Raw genomic sequence first — 19,004 nt, 5'->3', positions numbered from 1 at the left:
AATAATAACTGAGAATTACACCATTGAAAAAATGATACATCTTTATAGGCTCTTAAAATGTATAATTTTTCCATCATTCACCTTTTTTCCCCCAGTTAGACATAGAAGTTTTGTTTGGAATGAGATGCTTTCTTTTCTTCATTGCAAAACATGCTCATAAACACAGCGAGAGTCAGAAATATCAGAGGATAAACAGAGAGTTTGTAAAAGCAGCGCTGGGGTGTAAGGTTAGACATCCCGTCTAGTGCCATAGCAACAAGCCTAGCAACAGACATGCCCTCTGGTCATATTGACTTAGGACAGGAGAAAGCCCCTTTCTGAATAAGGATAATTTATTTGTTTAACTTCTGTGGAACCATGGCCTTAAAATATTGCACCAAAACATAGATTAGCTCTTGGTTGGCTGAGATATTCATACCGAAGCTAAAGAAACATTCCACTTATTTTGCTGGTTTAAGAAAAACGATTAAATTACCCAGAAAGGTTTGGGTGGATCATGTGGTTTATTATAGCTGTGCCATTGCCCTGTTACAAACATACTGGAGATAAGTGAAGGAATGTGAGAAGTTACACGTATGAAAAGACCTGGATCAATCCGTTATCTAGGGGAAAAATAGAACCATCCAGTTTCAACTGGGGGAGGCCCATTTATCAAAGTCCAATATTTTCGGAGGCCCATTTATCAAAGTCCAATATTTTCCTAAAACTACTCCGACCAAATCCGCATGTGGTTTCCCGAAGATTTTTTGTGCGGAGAAAAAAAAACCCAGAAAAAATCTTTAAAAAAAAACGAATCTTACAAATTTTTCTGAATTTTGCCTGAAAACCACAAAATCTTCAGATTATTGCACAAAACCCAGTGCAGATATTCTTGGGACTTCTCCCATTGACTTACAGTATATCCAACCTCGGCAGCAGGTCTGAGATGCTGGATTTTAGAATTTGGACTTTTTCCATCCTCGGGGTATAATAAATCCAAAAAAAATTGAGTTTTAATTTTTCTACAAAAAATTTGGATGTTATAGTAAAAAAAACAAAAAATTTTTGGGATTTTTGACATTCGGATTTTAATAAATAACCCCCTTATTGTGCGTAAGTAAGTTGTGCAAAATTGCTTATTTGCAGAGCACTTATGTCTAGGGTTGCCACGTTTTCATAAAAATTCTACCGGCTGGTGGGGGGAGGGTACAAAAGGGGGTGGTCTGTGATGTAAAAGGGGCGGTGCCACGCAACATGCCACAAAAGAGGGCAGAGCAACATGCGTGATGGCCAGCAGGCTGAAAAAAAGGTAAGTTCTGAGTAAATTCGGGGTGGGCCAAGGGCTTTTTTTAAGGGTATTACAAATTATCGGCAACTACAATTTGTAATGCAGGCCCTGGCCTTGACAGGTGTTTTACCAGGCAGCTCATGATGCAGAGATGAACCTCTCTCTTGATAGGGCCACATACCTGCATTTGTGACCCTGAATTTAAAGACAGACTATCTAATTTCACATTTTGGGGCTTATTTTTTTCTGGCCAGACTTTTTGGGGAAAAAAACTTTCCAGAGATTTATTATACCCTGATAGTTTAAAAAGCCAGAATCCGAAAATCCGCCATCTCTGACCTTTCTAGGTCATGTATAAGTCAGTGGGAGACGCCCCTCTCCCAATTTGAATATATTCCAGTTTGCCCTGGGTTTAGCTCGATAATTCCAAAAATTTGGGGTTTTCTGAGGAATAAAAACCCCTAATGCAATTGGGCAAAAAACGTACAATTTGGGTTTTCACTCAATCTTATTGAGTTTTTTCCCGATCCTATATATTCTAGCTATTTTAATGATAAATTAGGCAAAGTTTGGGATATGAGTTTGGTCAAGCTTTTTTATTGAAACAATGAGATAAAATCTCATTTTAGTAAATAACTCCACTTTATTTATATTAGTTTGGTCGATTTTAAACCAATAGAAGAAGCGACATCTAAATTTAGAGAAAATAATTCAATAAACAAATTGAATTAAGCAACTGTCAGAAAGCACTTAGTAATTAAAGCGTGGTGCAATTTAATGCATGCTTGTCTAGACGGCTCTACTTTTTGATGGTTTATATGTTTATAGGTCTTTGCATGAAAGCTTTTACATGCCCTGGGGTGTGCCACACCTTGCTGCTGCCTGGTTATGGCTATCATTACCTTTTCCTGTGCTCCACCCAACAGCCCCAGCCAAGAGACAACCTGTTGATAGTTTAGGAGAAGACGTATAGAAGGCTTCATTTTAGAAATATCATTATATCGAGGAAAAGGAATTATTCTCTGTAATCCTTGGGAACTGGGGGGGGGGGGTTCATATAAGGGATCTTATCGTAATTTGGAACTCTATGCCAAACATTTAAACAGGACTTTATGGAAAGGTATTCCTGTATTTGGGACATTTCTGGATAAAGGGTTTCCAAATAATATTCCTATACCTGTATTTGTAAGCGCTTTGTGGTAATCATATTATTATTTTAAAATATAGTCACTCCTGCAAATGCACTTGTCGCCCCATTACGCCACTAACTGCCCTCACCATCCAATTTGTCCAGTTAAGATCCGCATGGAAGGGCAGAGTACCGGAATGTAGGTCAGCTGACCTCACAATTGATGCATGTTTTACCCTCAAATATGAATATCCAATAGTTGAGTTTGTAGAGGATTCAGCATTTTGTCCAGATCCAAAAATTAAGGATTTTGTATATTTCTATTTTTGTGGCACAGCAAGTCCAAATTTACCTCTGTATTTTCTGCTACCAACTCTGATCAAATCCGCTCGGATTTTTTACGCTTATTTGTTATTACATGTTTCCGAAAATTTGCTTTGCGGGAAAAAAACAGATTTTCACGTTTTTTTTTACCGATTTTTTCATCTGATTTTCACGAATTTAGTGTTTTTTTCAGAATTTTCACCTGAAAACTTTGGGGTATTGCACAAAACCCAGCGCACATCAAAAAACCATTGGGACTTCTCCCATTGACTTATATGCAACCTCGACAGGTCTGAGATGCCGGATTTTAAATTCTGACTTTTCCCTCCTTAGGGTTTAATAAATTCCAAAAAATTCGTGATTTTTTAAAAGTCCGATTTTATATTTTAAAAAAATCAACCCCTTTGATTTAAGTCACATTAAGGGGGCTTATTTATTAAAATCCAAATGTTAAAATCTAGAAAAATTCAAGTTTTTTTTCATTAGAAAAAAACTTGAATTGTTCGAGATTTATTATTACCCCGATTCAGCAAAAAGCCCAAATCCAAAAATTTGCCATCTCAGACCTGTTGAGGTCCTGTATAAGTCAATGGGAGAGAAAAATTCAATTTTTTTTTTCATTAAAAAACACAAATTTTTAGAGGAAAAAAACTTGAATTATTCGAGATTTATTATACCCTATTCAGCAAAAAGCCCAAATCCAAAAATCTGCCATCTCATACCTGTCTAGGTCCTGTATAAGTCAATCGGAGAGGCACCTATCTCAATTTGAAGTTTTCATGGTCTGTACTGGGGTTTAGCCCAGTAGCGTAACTAGAGGGGGGCGGGCCCTGGTGCGTGACGCACAGCCGGGCCCCGCCCCCCTCCGTACGGCCCGCAGTTTCAGTGGCACGTGGGCTGCCGGGGGGCCCTGGCTCGAAAAATTTTAGCAATTCTGGAAAATTCTTGAAAATTTGAACAATTCAGAAAAAAGACCGAAAAATTTGAGTAATTCAGGAAAAAGCCAGCAAAATTATAAAAAATATTTTATATTTGTTAGAAAACTAATGTTGTGAACGACTTTATGGTTTAAGATTGCTCTATTTAATGAACATTTGTTATATAGATTAAAAAAATAACTGCATCTAACTTGGAAAATGAAAAACTGAATACTTTTATTGCCGATAATTTTGTGTAACAAGTCCCTGGCACCAGGCAGTGGGAAATTCTGCTTTGTTATTGCAGAATGAGAGCAAGTTGTCCAGGACATTCCAACAGGAGGTATGTTCCACTGTGCGGCAAAACAAGTTTGCGTGGCCAAGGAAAGCAAAGGAGGAAAACAAAGCTGCATTCTAGTTTTTTTTTTCTAAACTCCCACCCCTTGCAACCTTCTCTTTCCATCACATGCCAGCGGAGACGGACTAGATCAAGAATTTTGGTTAGGGATTCAGCCGAACTTTATTTTTTGCAGCATTTGAATTCCAAACTTTATGCTCATCGATGATGCAATCTGGCCAAATACCTAAGACGTATCCGAACCCTGATCAGCTAAATAAAAAAGTGTTGCTGATTAAGGTTTGGATATGACATCGGAATTTTGGTCTTGTTATGAAGGATTTGGTATTCACCCAAATCCAAGAACTTGGGGGCAGATGTATTTAAGTTCAAATTGTAGATTTGAATTTTCGAGTTTGATTTTTGGTCAAAACTCACAAATTCGAGTTGGTAATAATCCAAATTAAAATTAAAGATTTATCATACCTTGACCCTGAGAATGCAATTCGAATTTTCAAGTTGGATTTTTGGTCAAAACTTACATTCGAGTTGGGAATAATCCAAACTCGAATTTGAGATTTATCATACCTTGACCCTGTGAACAACTTAAATTTGACTATTCCGAAAACCTGCCGAGTTGATGTAGAACTCAGTGACAGAGGTCTAGTGACCCATTTGAATATGTTAATAGCCTTCCTGACATTCAAGTATTTTTTTGGAGAGTTTAGTCAAATTCGAATCGAGCTTTCAGGTTGGTAATATTCGTTTGAGTTTTAGACGTTCAAGTTTTTTCTTAAATAAGATACTATTAGAGTTACGCGGTCATTCGAGTTCATTCGAGATATAAAAAAAAACTACCATTCGACCTTTGATAAAGCAGCCCCTTCATGTATAGCTATTTTCCAAATCTGCCCAACACGTTATTGAATAGTTAGGGAGTTATTTATCAAAGTCCGAATTCATCTCAATATTTTCTGCTACAAACTCCGATCAAATCCGCTCTGGTTTTTGCCCACTTATTTATTATTACATTTTCCCAAAAAAATTGGTTTGTGGGAAAAAAATCAGATTTTTCAGATATTTTATCAGATTTTCACAAATTTTTGGGATTTTTCACCCGAAAACTTAGGGGTTTTGCACAGAACCCAGCGCACATCAAAAAATCATTGGGACTTCTCCCATTGACTTATATGCAACCTCGACAGGTCTGATTTTCAGATCTGGACTTTTCCATCCTCAGGGGTTTACTAAATTCTGAAAAATTTGCGATTTTTTAAAAGTCTGATTCTATTTAAAAAAAAGCACAATGTCAGGGACAAAGGACAATGTCAGCCCTCACATTTATTAACAAATAGTTTTATCTTAATTAATATGAAATTTTACTAGAGCTCAGCTATGTTATGTACAGAATGGAGCCAAAGAACCGAAATGGAGATTGCACAATAATGTGGGGTACATTTTCCCCCATGCATCAAGGCTTTCAAGCTTTGTATGATCAGGCTGCATTTCCACCAAGTTGCATGAATATAATGAGAGGTATGACATTCCCGTATGTAACACGGACATCTATTGACCAAAGATTTTTTATTTCCAATGGCTTTGATCAGTCTCTAATGAATGAGAAAGTATTACATACCTTATTCCAAAGAGAGAGCGAGAGATTTACTACTGATGAAAGAAACCCATATAGGAAAAACAAAGTCTGACCCAGATTTAACTCTACGATCTAATACTTTAAAGGGGCTTTATGTTACTAATTCAGTGTAAAAAAACTAGGGTAATAGGCTGTGCAAAATAAAACATGTTTCTAATATAGTTAGTTAGGCAAAAATGTAATTTGTAAAGGCTGGAGTGACTGGATGTCTAAAGTAATAGGCAGAACACTACTTCCTGCTTTTTTTTAGAGTCAGTGACTTTAAGAGGGGCCACATGGGACATAACTGTCCAGTGAGTTTGCTTTTGAATCTGACCTGTGTGCTAGGAATCAGTAGCAAACAGTTATGACCCATGTGGCTTCCCGTCAAGTCACTGATTGGTTACTGCCTGGTAACCAATCACTGGAAACCAAGAGAGCTGCAAAGCAGGAAGTAGTGTTCTGGCTATTGTAGCTATGCTTTATAGATACTGAAGATACCTGTAGACCCTATCATAATTCTACCTAAAGTGCATTGAGTCCTTAAAGGGGAACTCGGGCTTCCAAACCAATATTTTATAAAAAAGTCCACATAACACAGAAACCCCTAATATACCCATCACAGTTACCTGTTACTTCAAAAAGTATGACTAAATGCCATTTTCTATGCTGAAATCCAGCTGTATAACAGTTCTTCTCTTTCTGCATCATTTGAAATCCTGGCAGGGAAGGAGGGACTAAACACTGATGTTACAAATTGTAACAACTTCTCCACAGCTTACAGACAGCATGCAGGAACTACATAACCCACAATGCATTGCACTGTGATGTTTCCTTATTGAAATCACATGTGCAGGGAATTGTGGGGTTTGGAGGATGCAGGCTGAGGACAGATGGCTGTTGATACAAAGCAACAGTAGTCAGTCAGCTCAGCAAAGTAGTCAGACAGATCAGCAGGAGAGCAGGGGGCTAGGCTTAGGGAACTGTTCAAAACCATTAAAAACAGGGCCAGGCCAAGGGGTAGGCAGAGTAGGCACGTGTATTGGACGCAAAGCTGGGGGCACCTACCTCCTTTATCGCCTACCCCCAGTTTGATCCCCTCTCTGGCCGACCATACACTTTCTACTTCCTTTATCGCTCCTGTGAATGCACAGGAATGCAAGGTCGCACATGCGCACGCGAGTGCCAATACGCACATGCGCAGGAGCGCTAGGCTGGTGCCACAACAGGCCCGGCCCTGATTAAAAAGCATAAAAAAATCTGCATATTTTTAATTGCTATATATTTCAAAGTTGCTTGAAATTATGTTTACTTTTCAAAAAGCTTAAGTTATAAGATTAGTCGCCTAGTGACAAATCACTTCTTCTTCGGGCGACTAATGTCCTCAAAATACCTTCCCGCCAGCCAGAATCTAAATCGCTGGTGGGATGGCACTCAGAACACTTCGTTTTCCAAAGTGCCTTCGGGAAATAAGTCGCCCGAAGAAGAGGCGATTTGTCGCCGGGTGACTAAATCTCTCCGAATCTCCACGTGTGTCTCTGCCCTTAAGCAGCTCAAAGTAAAATCCCAGTGCCCCACAATTAATATTCTGCTATTGAAAGAATATCGTCAGCTGACTGTATCCTGTGAAACTATTATATTTGACCTAATAATTTCATTAAACGACTGTGCCGAGCCTGACTAAGTAGGACAGAGGGATGAAAGTTTTCTAGTATTCTTTTTAACTGGAGAAGATGTTACCATTTTATTTTAAGATTAGTTTCTTAAAAGAACAGTCCACCCGATTATCTATTGGATAGGCTGGAGGCTTGTGCTAAACATACGTTTTGTGCTGTGTTTTAATCACAAAAAAATCTTTGTTTTTTTATTATTTCATGAGCTAAACAGGGAGATTATCTGCATGCTTGGTCCTTGTGAGGCAGATATTTGGATCACCAGTTCAGGGATAAGCCCTTTGTGTAGGCGGGTTTTCTAAATGTCTTGGAAGGACCAAATATGGAGTATCTTAATTTTCCTTGTTTGTCCCTTTTAGCTCAAGAAATAACAACAGCAGTGTTGCATCATCAATATGTTCAACACAAGCACTTTTAATTACACTCTTGTTCAATGAAAATGTGGCTAAATTTTCATATTTTATATAGTGAACTTATTGCACCAGGCTAAAGTTTCAGCTTCTCAAAAGCAGCAATGATCCAGGACTTCAAACTTGTCACAGGGGGTCACCATCTTGGAAAGTGTCTGTGACACTCACATGCTCAGTGGGCTCTGATTGGCTGTTGAGAAGCTAAGCTTAGGAGGGTCAGTTTCTTATTCGCCAAACCACTGAAATTAAAAAAGAATTCTTAAAAGTGCTCCCCCTCCTGCTGTCATTGAGAGAAGACATGGAGGTGAGCAGTGTTGGACTGGGTGGCCCGGGGCCACCGGGGCTGCTGTCCCAGGGCCCCCCTCCGGTCTCCCTTGCTGAGTCTGCGCCGATATGCGCGGGAGCGCTGTGTGTGTGCGCACAACTTTTTACAGCAAGAGGAAGCTTCCGAATTTCCCAAAAGAGCCAGGGGCCCACCAGGTTTTTTCCCGGTGTCCCGCTGGCCCAGTCTGACCCTGGAGGCGAGTGCTTGCTGTTGACAAAAGGCTTAAAGGAGAACTAAACCCTAAAAATGAATATGGCTAAAAATGGCATATTTTATATAGTGAACTTATTGCACGAGGCTAAAGTTTCAGCTTGTCAATAGCAGCAATGATCCAGGACTTCAAACTTGTCACAGGGGGTCACCATCTTGGAAAGTGTCTGTGACACTCACATGCTCAGTGGGCTCTGATTGGCTGTTGAGAAGCTAAGCTTAGGGATCGTCACTAATTATCCAGCAGAAAATGAGCTTCCCCTGTAATATAAGCTGATGCTACAGGTTTGCTGATTATTAAATTCTGATGCTAATTGCACTGGTTTCTGTGCTGCCATGTAGTAATTATCTGTATTAATTACTAATCAGCCTTATATTGTGACATTTCTATTCTATGTGTACTGTATATTGTGAGTGGGTCCCTAACAGGATTGCCAGGTCTAATTTAAAAATCCAGCCCAAAACTAGCCAAAAGGGACATCAATAGTAGCCCAAAAATAGCACAATATGTGCAGTGAAAAAAAAAAGTCTAAAAAAATAAATGAATTTATGTGAAAATACGCCTTTTTCAAATTTTTGCTGATTTACTGAATTTTCTATGAAGTAAAGTGGGACAGATTCACCCGTCACCAGGGGTGTAACTACAGAGGGGGGCCCAGGACAGATAGGTGCCCCATAAGGCCTAATACATATACAATTTCAATAAATATTGGTATAACTGGTCAACCTCTAGATATTTTGGTGGCCAGCAGATTTTTGCCCCAAAATTGTCTGAAATTGAGAAAAGTCACCAGAAAACACGAGAATGCTTAAGAGGGACGGGAGTCTTGGGTAATGAACCAAAAATCTGGTAACTCCCACAACTCAGTCCCATTGCATGCTGGGTATTGTAGTCTTACATTAAACTTGGCAGTCGGCAGATTGTTAAACAAAAACTACATTACCCAACATGCAATGGGAGACACAGGTTTGGCACATAAGGGCAACAAAAAACTTTGACTGGTTTCCAAAGTACAAACCAGCCAAAGGCCCAAAAAGTAGCCCAATCCCTAATGTACTTTCCAAACCCGTCTGGCCTTTAAATTAGTTGCCCAATTTGGCTGGAAACCTGCCAACCTGGCAACCCTGGTCCCTAAACTCAGTAAGTAGGGTTGCACTTGATCCAGGATTCGGTTCGGGATTTGGCCAGGATTTGACCTTTTTTAGCAGGATTCAGATTCGGCTGAATCCTTCTACCCGGCCGATCCGAATCTGAATCCTAATTTGCATATGCATTTATGGGTGGAAATGTAAATTGTGTGACTTTTTTTTTAAAAAAAACAGTAACTAAAAAATGTTTTTCCCACCACTAATTTGCATATGCAAATTAGGATTCTGATTCGGTTCGGTATTTGGTCAAATCTTTCACGAAGAATTTGGGGGTTCGGCCGAATCCAAAATAGTGGATTCGGTGCATCCCTATCAGTAAGTGACAGCAGCACAGAGCATGTGCAGTGAATCAGCAGAAAAGAAGATGGGGAGCTACTGGGGCATCTTTGGAGACACAGATCTTTACTGCTAAAGGGCTGTGGTTGCCTTGGGCTGGTACAGAAGCACAAAACATCATGTACAACATTTCTAGCTACTTCTTTAGTTAAGCTTTAGTTCTCCTTTAAGGCCTTGGGTACATGAGTTTTATAGTCCAGCTACCTTCCATATTTCATTTTTTTTGTCAGACTGAAATATTAGTAATCTACTTCAGTGGAGTCCTGGCACAGGTCACATGATCCCATTGCACCAGTCAGAATAAGGTCACAGAGTCTTGATATTGGTAAAGTAAAGTATACACCTGTGCCGCACCACCTGCCCAGTACTCTCAAGGCACAAAAAATCCGGACAGGTGTCTGGCGTGAGTTTAAATGCTCCTGTGTCTGAAATCCGAGGCTCTGGCACCCGGACTGGTGTGCTGTGGCTACTTATTAAAGGGGAACTCCACCCAAAACCTGATTTTGCATGTTGGAAAAGAAGCTTAGAATTATTGTCTTTAAACAGACCTACGCAGAATTGCAGGGTGTTATATTTTATAAATATATTTTTTATTATGCAATTTCTTCTGCTACTCTTTAAAAGAGTTGTTCGCCTTCAAACAACTAGTTGTTTTCAGATAGATCACCAGAAATTGACTTTTTCCAATTGCTTTCTATTTTCTATGTGTCACCGTTTTTCTAATATTGAAGTGTAAAGCGGCATTTCTCACCTTCAAAAGCAGCTCTGGGAGGGGAGGTCGCCGACCCTGTAACCTGTTCTAAATGGATACATTTAAGGGCAGATTTATCAAAGGTTGAGGTGAATTTTCGAATGAAAAAAATTTGAATTTCGAGCTATTTTTTGTGTACTTCCACTAGGGAATAGTCCAAATTCGATTCAAATTTGAAAAAAAATTCTAAAATTCAAATTTCTAAATTTATCATTTGCCATCTAAAACCTGCCGAATTGCTGTTTTAGCCTATGGGGGACCTCCTAGAAACTATTTGAAGTCAATTGGTGGACTTTGAAAAATCGAAGTCTTTTTTGGGAAAAACTTTGAATCGAATTTGATCAAATGCACTATTCCTATTTCGTATTCATACGAATATGGACCTATCCTATTAGATCAAAAACGGACCTATTCGACCAAAAAAAACCTTAACTTCAGTTGGTCTTTTTGAATTCTAATTTTTAAGTAAATTCAATTTGAAATTTCACCCTTGATAACTATGCCCCTTAGTTGATACATTTCTTATCTTTGTCCCTGCTGAGCAGAATCTCTGGTTTTCATTACAGGCAACTGTTAGACTTGATACAATAGTTGCTCCAGAGAAGCTCCTGAGAAATGTATCAACTAAGGGTCAAATTTCGAATTGAAAAAACTTCGAACTTCGAAAAGACCAACTGAAATTAAGTCGAAGTTTTTTTTTTGTCGAATAGGTCCGTATTCGTACGAATCAAAGGAATAGTGCATTTGATCAAATTCAATTTGAAGTTTTTCCCCAAAAAAACTTAGATTTTTCAAAGTCCACCAATTGACTCCAAATGGGTTCTAGTAGGTTCCCCATAGGCTAAAACAGCAATTCGGCAGGTTTTAGATGGCGAATGGTCGAAGTCGAATTTTTAAAGAGACAGCACATGATAAATTTCGATATTCAAATTTTTTCATTTTTTTCAAATTCGAATCGAAGTACACAAAAAATAGCTTGAAATTCACCCTTCAGTGATGTTCAACGTGTGGCTCCGGCTTTTGCTGAACTACAACTCTCAGGTTGAACATCGCTGCACTTTAAAAACCCATTGGCAGAAATGAAGATATACGGACTTATTTCATACGTTTATCTTATTTCTAGGGATGTACCGAATCCACTTTTTTGGATTCGGCCGAACCCCCGAATCCTTCACGAAGGATTCGGCCGAATACCGAACCGAATCCGAACCCTATTTTGCATATGCAAATTAGGGGTGGGAAGGGGAAAACATTTTTTACTTCCTTGTTTTCTGACAAAAAGTCACGCAATTTCCCTCCCTGCCCCTAATTTGCATATGCAAATTCGGATTCGGTTCGGCCAGGCAGAAGGATTCGGCCGAATCCGAATCCTGCTGAAAAAGGCCGAATCCCGAACCGAATCCTGGATTCGGTGCATCCCTACTTATTTCCTTCCCGCATTTGTACTGTGTGATGCACTTAACTCTTCCTTGTAAATAATATTTTTGTTTTTGTTTATTTCAGTGTATGGTGCGGCACAGATCAGCTCCTTTCTTTGCCAGTCGTTCAACAGAGACCCAAGTAAGTACCGTATAAATGTTGCATTTATTTATTGCAAAGCTATTGGAATATCAAGAGAAGGCTTATTTGCCTTTACTAGGCTGAGCACATCATATTCATATCCAACATTGGTCTCTATTTCTGCCACCAGGGATAACAGGAAAATTTAATGTTTGTGATCCTGGGCCAATTTCAAACTACAGAAGGGCTGGACTTGTAAAAACAAGGGTCACATGACTAAGTTTGACCAATTGATATAAAAAGATTCCACTTCATTAAGCCACATTCATTTTGTCTTTATATAATAGGGACATTTAACCTTGTGCTGTCAAGAAAAGTAGGAGGAGTTAGAGGGCCAGCGTATGAACTATGTGGTCCCTGGAAGGCACTTTTACTTAGATCCTATGGAGGAGGTTGGCTTGTCAGGGCATGATATAAATATCACATATGGTACAGGTATGAGATCTGTTATCCGGAAACCTGTTATCCGGAAACCTGTTATCCAGAAAGCTCCGAATTACAGACAGGCCGTCTTCCATAGACTGCATTTTATCCAAATTTTTTAAAAATGATTTCCTTTTTCTGTGTAATAATAAAACAGTAGCTTGTACTTGATCCCAACTAAGATATAATTAATCCTTATTGGAAGCAAAACCAGCCTATTGGGTTTATGTAATATTTTAAGTTTACGTGATTTTCTAATAGACTGAAGGTGGGAGGTACTGGTACAGTATGGGTAAAAGATAATTGTGTGCTTTTCTATTTCAATTTGGCCTGACTGCCCCCAGGAATGTACAAAGAAAACATATAAAGTGGCACTGTAGAAGCAAAATATACAGATTCAGTATAATATAATGTAATGATAACTTATGTCAGAGCCGTTGCCCTACAACTCTCAGCAGGGATACTGGGATTGGTTGTTCAGCAGCTGCAGGGAGGCAAGTTGGACGTCCCCAATTTAAAGGAACAGTAACACTGTAAAATGATAGTGTTTTAAAGGAGAAGGAAAGCTGCAGAGGCATTTTATTGCCAATAGATTAGCCACAATAGTGCAAGCTATAACACTATATTTATTCTGTAGAATGCCTTATTCTTTACCATACCTGAGTAAAAAGCTCTATCTGTTTGTTTAGGATAGCAGCTGCAGTATTAGCTTGGTGTGAGATCACTTCCTGTCTGAGTCTCTCCCTGCTCACTTATAGCTCTGGGCTCAGATTACAGCAGAGAAGGGAGGGGGGAGAGGGAGAGAGAAGCAAACTGAGCATGCTCAAGCCCAAGCCCTGGAGGTTTATGCTGAAAACAGGAAGTCTGACAAAGGACTCAGAGCAGCATTACTTTAAGGGTTTACTGGTATATTTAGGTGAGCCTTTCTGATGAAGCTTACTTAGTTTTAACCTTTCCTTCTCCTTTAATGTGATGACAATATCATGTAGTGTCGCCCTGCACTGGTAAAACTGATGTGTTTGCTTCAGAAACACTACTATAGTTCATATAAACAAGCTGCTGTGGAGCAATGGGGGAAATTGAAAAAAATCTATATGACACAGGTTAAAAACAGATAACACCATTATGTTCTACAGAGCTTATCTGCTGTGTAACCTGAGTCTTTTCTCTTTTGAATGGCTGCCCCCATTGCTACACAGCAGCTTATTTATATAAACTATAGTAGTGTTTCTGAAACAAACACATCAGTTTTACCAGTGCAGGGCAACACTACATTATATTTGTATTACTTTAAAATACTTTAATTTTTTGTTGCTACTGTTCCATTAAATGGTGTTTTTTTCCCTCAGGTTCGATACTTGGAGGCAAATTTACTTATGGTCGAATATCGAAAGTTAATTAACCCTCGATATTCGACTGTCGAAGTTAAATCCTTCGACTTCGATATTCAAAGTCGAAGGATTTAGCGCTATTCGTTCGATCGAACAATTAAATCCTTCGAATCGTTCGATTCGAAGGATTTTAATCCATCGATCGAACGATTTTTGTTTGACCAAAACTTCGGTAGCTTTTAGGTGGCGAACTAGGGGGTCGGAGTTTTTTTTTTAAAGAGACAGTACTTCGACTATCGTATGGTCGAATAGTCGACCGATTTTTAGTTTGAATCGTTTGAGACGTAGTCGAAGGTCGAAGTTTTTTTTCCCCTCTATTCCTTCACTCGAGCTAAGTAAATGGGCCCCCTAGTGTCCTTGCATCACCCTGGGTTCCCACTTTGCAAATTCGGCCTTGGCTGTCCTGTTATTGGTCTCTGCGCCCCCCTAGGGAAATGTATCCGCTTAGATTGTGTATTGCATCTACTGTGTGCTTCGATCTGCAGAAATGTGCAGCTGAGATCACTTGTATGTACGATAAACACAATCCCATCCTTATCCTTTATTTTCCATCTGGTTATCCTCCTCCCACTACCAGCCAACATCTCATAACCACCCTCCCGACTGCTTTGTTAGTGGACTATCCAGACAAGCCCAGCATAGAAGGGGTTAAAGCCAGCATGAGTCAGGGAGTGTTGGGAGAGGTGCCAGGCTTCAGCGTTGCCAGGGAGCTGCTTCCCCTGACAGACTGACACACCAGCCGCTGGCATGAGAGGGGGAGGGGAGACAAAATGGAGACAGAGCTGAAGATCACCAGTGTTCTATGGATCATACAGAACCACTGCACATTTATTATGGTGCATACACAAGAATCTTTAACTCTTTCCCCTTCAGTACTGTCTTAAAGAAAACAAGAGAGAGGTGGTGAGTCTTTGTACATGATTATATTGCAGAGGACAGGCGTTGGAAAGAACATGCATTCTGGTAAAAAATACGTTTTTTATTTCAGCAGTAAAGTTAACACATCAAAGATGACTGTGATAGTTATATCAAATCTGCTGGCCTTTAAAGGAGAACTAAAGCTTAACTAAAGAAGTAGCTAGAAATGTTGTACATTATGTTTTGTGCTTCTGTACCAGCCCAAGGCAACCACAGCCCTTTAGCAGTAAAGATCTGTGTCTCCAAAGATGCCCCAGTAGCTCCCCATCTTCTTTTCTGCTGATTCACTGCACATGCACTGTGCTGCTGTCACTTACTGAGCTTAGGGACCCACTCACAATATACAGTACACATAGAATAGAAATGTCACAATATAAGGCTGATTAGTAATTAATACAGATAATTACTACATGGCAGCACAGAAACCAGTGCAATTAGCATCAGAATTTAATAATCAGCAAACCTGTAGCATCAGCTTATATTACAGGGGAAGCTCATTTTCTGCTGGATAATTAGTGACGATCCCTAATCTTAGCTTCTCAACAGCCAATCAGAGCCCACTGAGCATGTGAGTGTCACAGACACTTTCCAAGATGGTGACCCCCTGTGACAAGTTTGAAGTCCTGGATCATTGCTGCTATTGACAAGCTGAAACTTTAGCCTCGTGCAATAAGTTCACTATATAAAATATGCCATTTTTAGCCATATTCATTTTTAGGGTTTAGTTCTCCTTTAAGCCTTTTGTCAACAGCAAGCACTCGCCTCCAGGGTCAGACTGGGCCAGCGGGACACCGGGAAAAAACCTGGTGGGCCCCTGGCTCTTTTGGGAAATTCGGAAGCTTCCTCTTGCTGTAAAAAGTTGTGCGCACACACACAGCGCTCCCGCGCATATCGGCGCAGACTCAGCAAGGGAGACCGGAGGGGGGCCCTGGGACAGCAGCCCCGGTGGCCCCGGGCCACCCAGTCCAACACTGCTCACCTCCATGTCTTCTCTCAATGACAGCAGGAGGGGGAGCACTTTTAAGAATTCTTTTTTAATTTCAGTGGTTTGGCGAATAAGAAACTGACCCTCCAAGGCCATAAAGGCCAGTAACACAAATGTTTCTATATATCTGTAACCTTGTTATGAGCTAAGGGGGCCCAGTCTGAAGGCCAGTTAGGGGGAGATTTGGGGTGAGTGCTTATTTGTACCCTGGGTACCCCTGGAACTATAGGAGGGTGACTGTTACCCCAATGTTTCTATATATCTGTAACCTTGTTATGAGCTAAGGGGGCTCAGTCTAAAGGCCAATTAGGTTGAGATTTGGGATGAGAGATTGGTTTCTGCCCTGGTTACCCCTAGAGAGACTGTTACATGAATGTTTCTATATGCAGGATCTGCAACCTTGCTATGATGACTGAGTAAAGGTTAAGATTTAGGATGAGCACATTTTTTTCTGCCACGGGAACCCCTGAAAAATATAGCAGGGTGCTACAACCACGTTTTCATGCATCTTGTCCTGAGCAAATCAAACCCTTCCATAACATGTACAGAAGTGTTGCTGATTATATTTAGCGCAGCCTGGAGCTTTGATGGTAACTTTAGTATTAAAGGGCTTGTTCACCTTTCAGATAACTGTTAGTATGATGTAGAGAGTGATATTCTGAGACAATTTGCAAATGGTTTTCATTTTTTATTATTTAAAGGAGAATTCAACCAGTAGTTTAAAAAAACCCTCCTCCCCCCTACCCTTGGTAGACCCCTCTCCCCCAGCCTACCTCCCCCCTTGGCAAATGCCCCTAATTTTTTACTCACCCCTCTGTGCAGATTCTGGCCTCGGAATTCACGGCAGCCATCTTCTTCTTCTCCGGTAATCTTCCTGTCTTGACGGCATTTTCGGCGCATGTGCAGTTGGAGTAAATTTCCGGTCCAACTTTCGGCGCAGTGGTTTGGGACCTGAAATTTACTCCAACTGCATATGCGCCGAAACTTCAGAAAAAAAACAAAGAAAGAAGATGGCTGCCGTGAACTCTGAGGCCAGAATCTGTTTAGAGCTGGTGAGTAAAAAATTAGGGGCATTTGCCTGGGAGGGCAGGTAGGCTGGGGGAAGGGGGGTCTACCCAGGGAAGGGGGAGGGTTTTTTTTTATTACAGGTTTAATTTTCCTTAAAGGTTTTTGTGTTATATAGCTTTTTATTCAGCAGCTCTGCAATTTGCATTTTAAGCAATCTGGTAACTAGGGTTCCAATTACCCTAGCAACCATGCATTGATTTGAATAAGAGACTGCAATATGAATAGGAGAGAGTCTGGACAGAAGGATCAGTAATAAAAAGTAGCAATAACAATACATTTGTTGCCTTACAGAGCATTTGCTTTTTAGAAGGGGTCAGCGACTCCCATTTGAAAGCTGCAGAGAAAAACTATAAAACCATAAGTTATTAGTTGCTTTGAATTGGCCATTCTATAACATACTAAAAGTTACTTTAAAGGTGAACCACCCCTTTAAACAGCTTTCCTAAAGACTGGATTTGGCCATGATTCAGCCTTTCTCAGCAGGATTCGGATACGGACGAATCCTTGTGCCTGGACGAACCGAATCCGAATTTGTATATGTAAATTAGGGTTGGAAAGGAAATCACGTGACTTTTCGTCGCAAAATAAGGAAGTAAAAATTTGGATTTGGTTCAGTATTCGGACGAATCTTTTGCGAAAGATTAGGGGATTCGTCCGAATCCTAAATATTGGATTTGCTGCATCCTTATTACTAATGCACTATTAGTTTGCTTAATAATACATATATTATATTTGGAATACCCAGTTTGAGCTTTTGTAGCACTGCAGTCTGCATTATTGTTATTATTATTATCATTAACATGTATTTATATTGCATTCTTCTAGACGTATTAAGTGTGGATGTCATTTTATTGCCAAGGCCTGTTGTATAAGAATCAGCATTCAACCTTTCCTGCATCACCTCATTAGATCTGCATTGTGCCTGTGTTTAGAATTATAGACACATTAGCTAATGCGCCCTCAGTCTAACACCTCCGATATTTAGGTGCAATAAGGGAAGACATGCGAATTGCACTTTTTTAAAATTTCTTTTTACGTCTGAATTGCATTACGGTCGCACGCACACGCTAATTAGGTGATGTCCTTAAAGGGGAACTATCACGAAAATGAAAATTTAATACAGTATAAGCTTCAGCATACTGAAATGAGACACCTTCTAAATACAATCAATTAAATATTCTGGGCTGTTTCTGAAATAATCAAGTTTATCTTCACTATCCCTCTCTCAGCATCTGTTTCTCTTTATTCTGTCTTCATGCAGCAGTTGATGTCAGATATTCATTGACAGTTAGATCCAATATATCTTATAGGGGGGCTCCTTTTGCCTAGAAGATGTATTAGAGCTCACTCTATTAAACTCACCAGACATTATGTCTCTCTACATGCAGGATTTGTGCAAAAGGCAGTTATTTTGTTAGATTTTATTTCTACTGGAATCAGTTACAGTATTTAAGTGAGCTCTAATACATAAGCCCCCCTATAAGATATATTGGATTTAACTGTCAATGAATATCTGACACCCAACTGCTGCATGAAGACAGAATAAAGAGAAACAGATGCTGAGAGAGGAATAGTGAACATAAACTTGATTATTTCAGAAACGGTACAGAATATTTAATTGATTGTATTTAGAAAGTGTATTATTTCAGTATGATGAAGCTTATATTAAAGGGGAACGCCACAAAACATAACTTGAGCTTTTTGAAAAGTAAACATAATTTCAAGCAACTTTGCAATATACATCAGTTAAAAAATATGCAGACTTTTCATGATTTTTAATGGTTTGGAACAGTTCCCTAAGCCTAGCCCCCTGCTCTCCTGCTGATCTGTCTGACTACTTTGCTGAGCTGACTGACTACTGTTACTTTATATCAACAGCCACCTGTCCTCAGCCTGCATCCTCCAAACCCCACAATTCCCTGCACATGTGATTTCAATAAGGAAACATCACTGCAATGCATTGTGGGTTATGTATTTCCTGCATGCTGTCTGTAAGCTGTGGATACCTTGATACAATTTGTAACATCAGTGTTTAGTCCCTCCTTCCCTGCCAGGATTTCAAATGATGCAGAAAGAGAAGTAATATTAAAACAGCTGGATGTCAGCATAGAAAATGGCATTTATTCATACTTTTGAAGAAAAAGGCAACTGTGATGGGTATATAATGGATTTCTGTGTCATGTGGGCCTCTTTATCAA

This window comes from Xenopus laevis, chromosome 7L, assembly GCF_017654675.1.
Source record: "Xenopus laevis strain J_2021 chromosome 7L, Xenopus_laevis_v10.1, whole genome shotgun sequence".
Lineage (NCBI taxonomy): Eukaryota > Metazoa > Chordata > Amphibia > Anura > Pipidae > Xenopus > Xenopus laevis.
The sequence above is the reverse complement of the archived record's forward strand: the minus strand, read 5'-3'. Positions refer to the sequence as shown.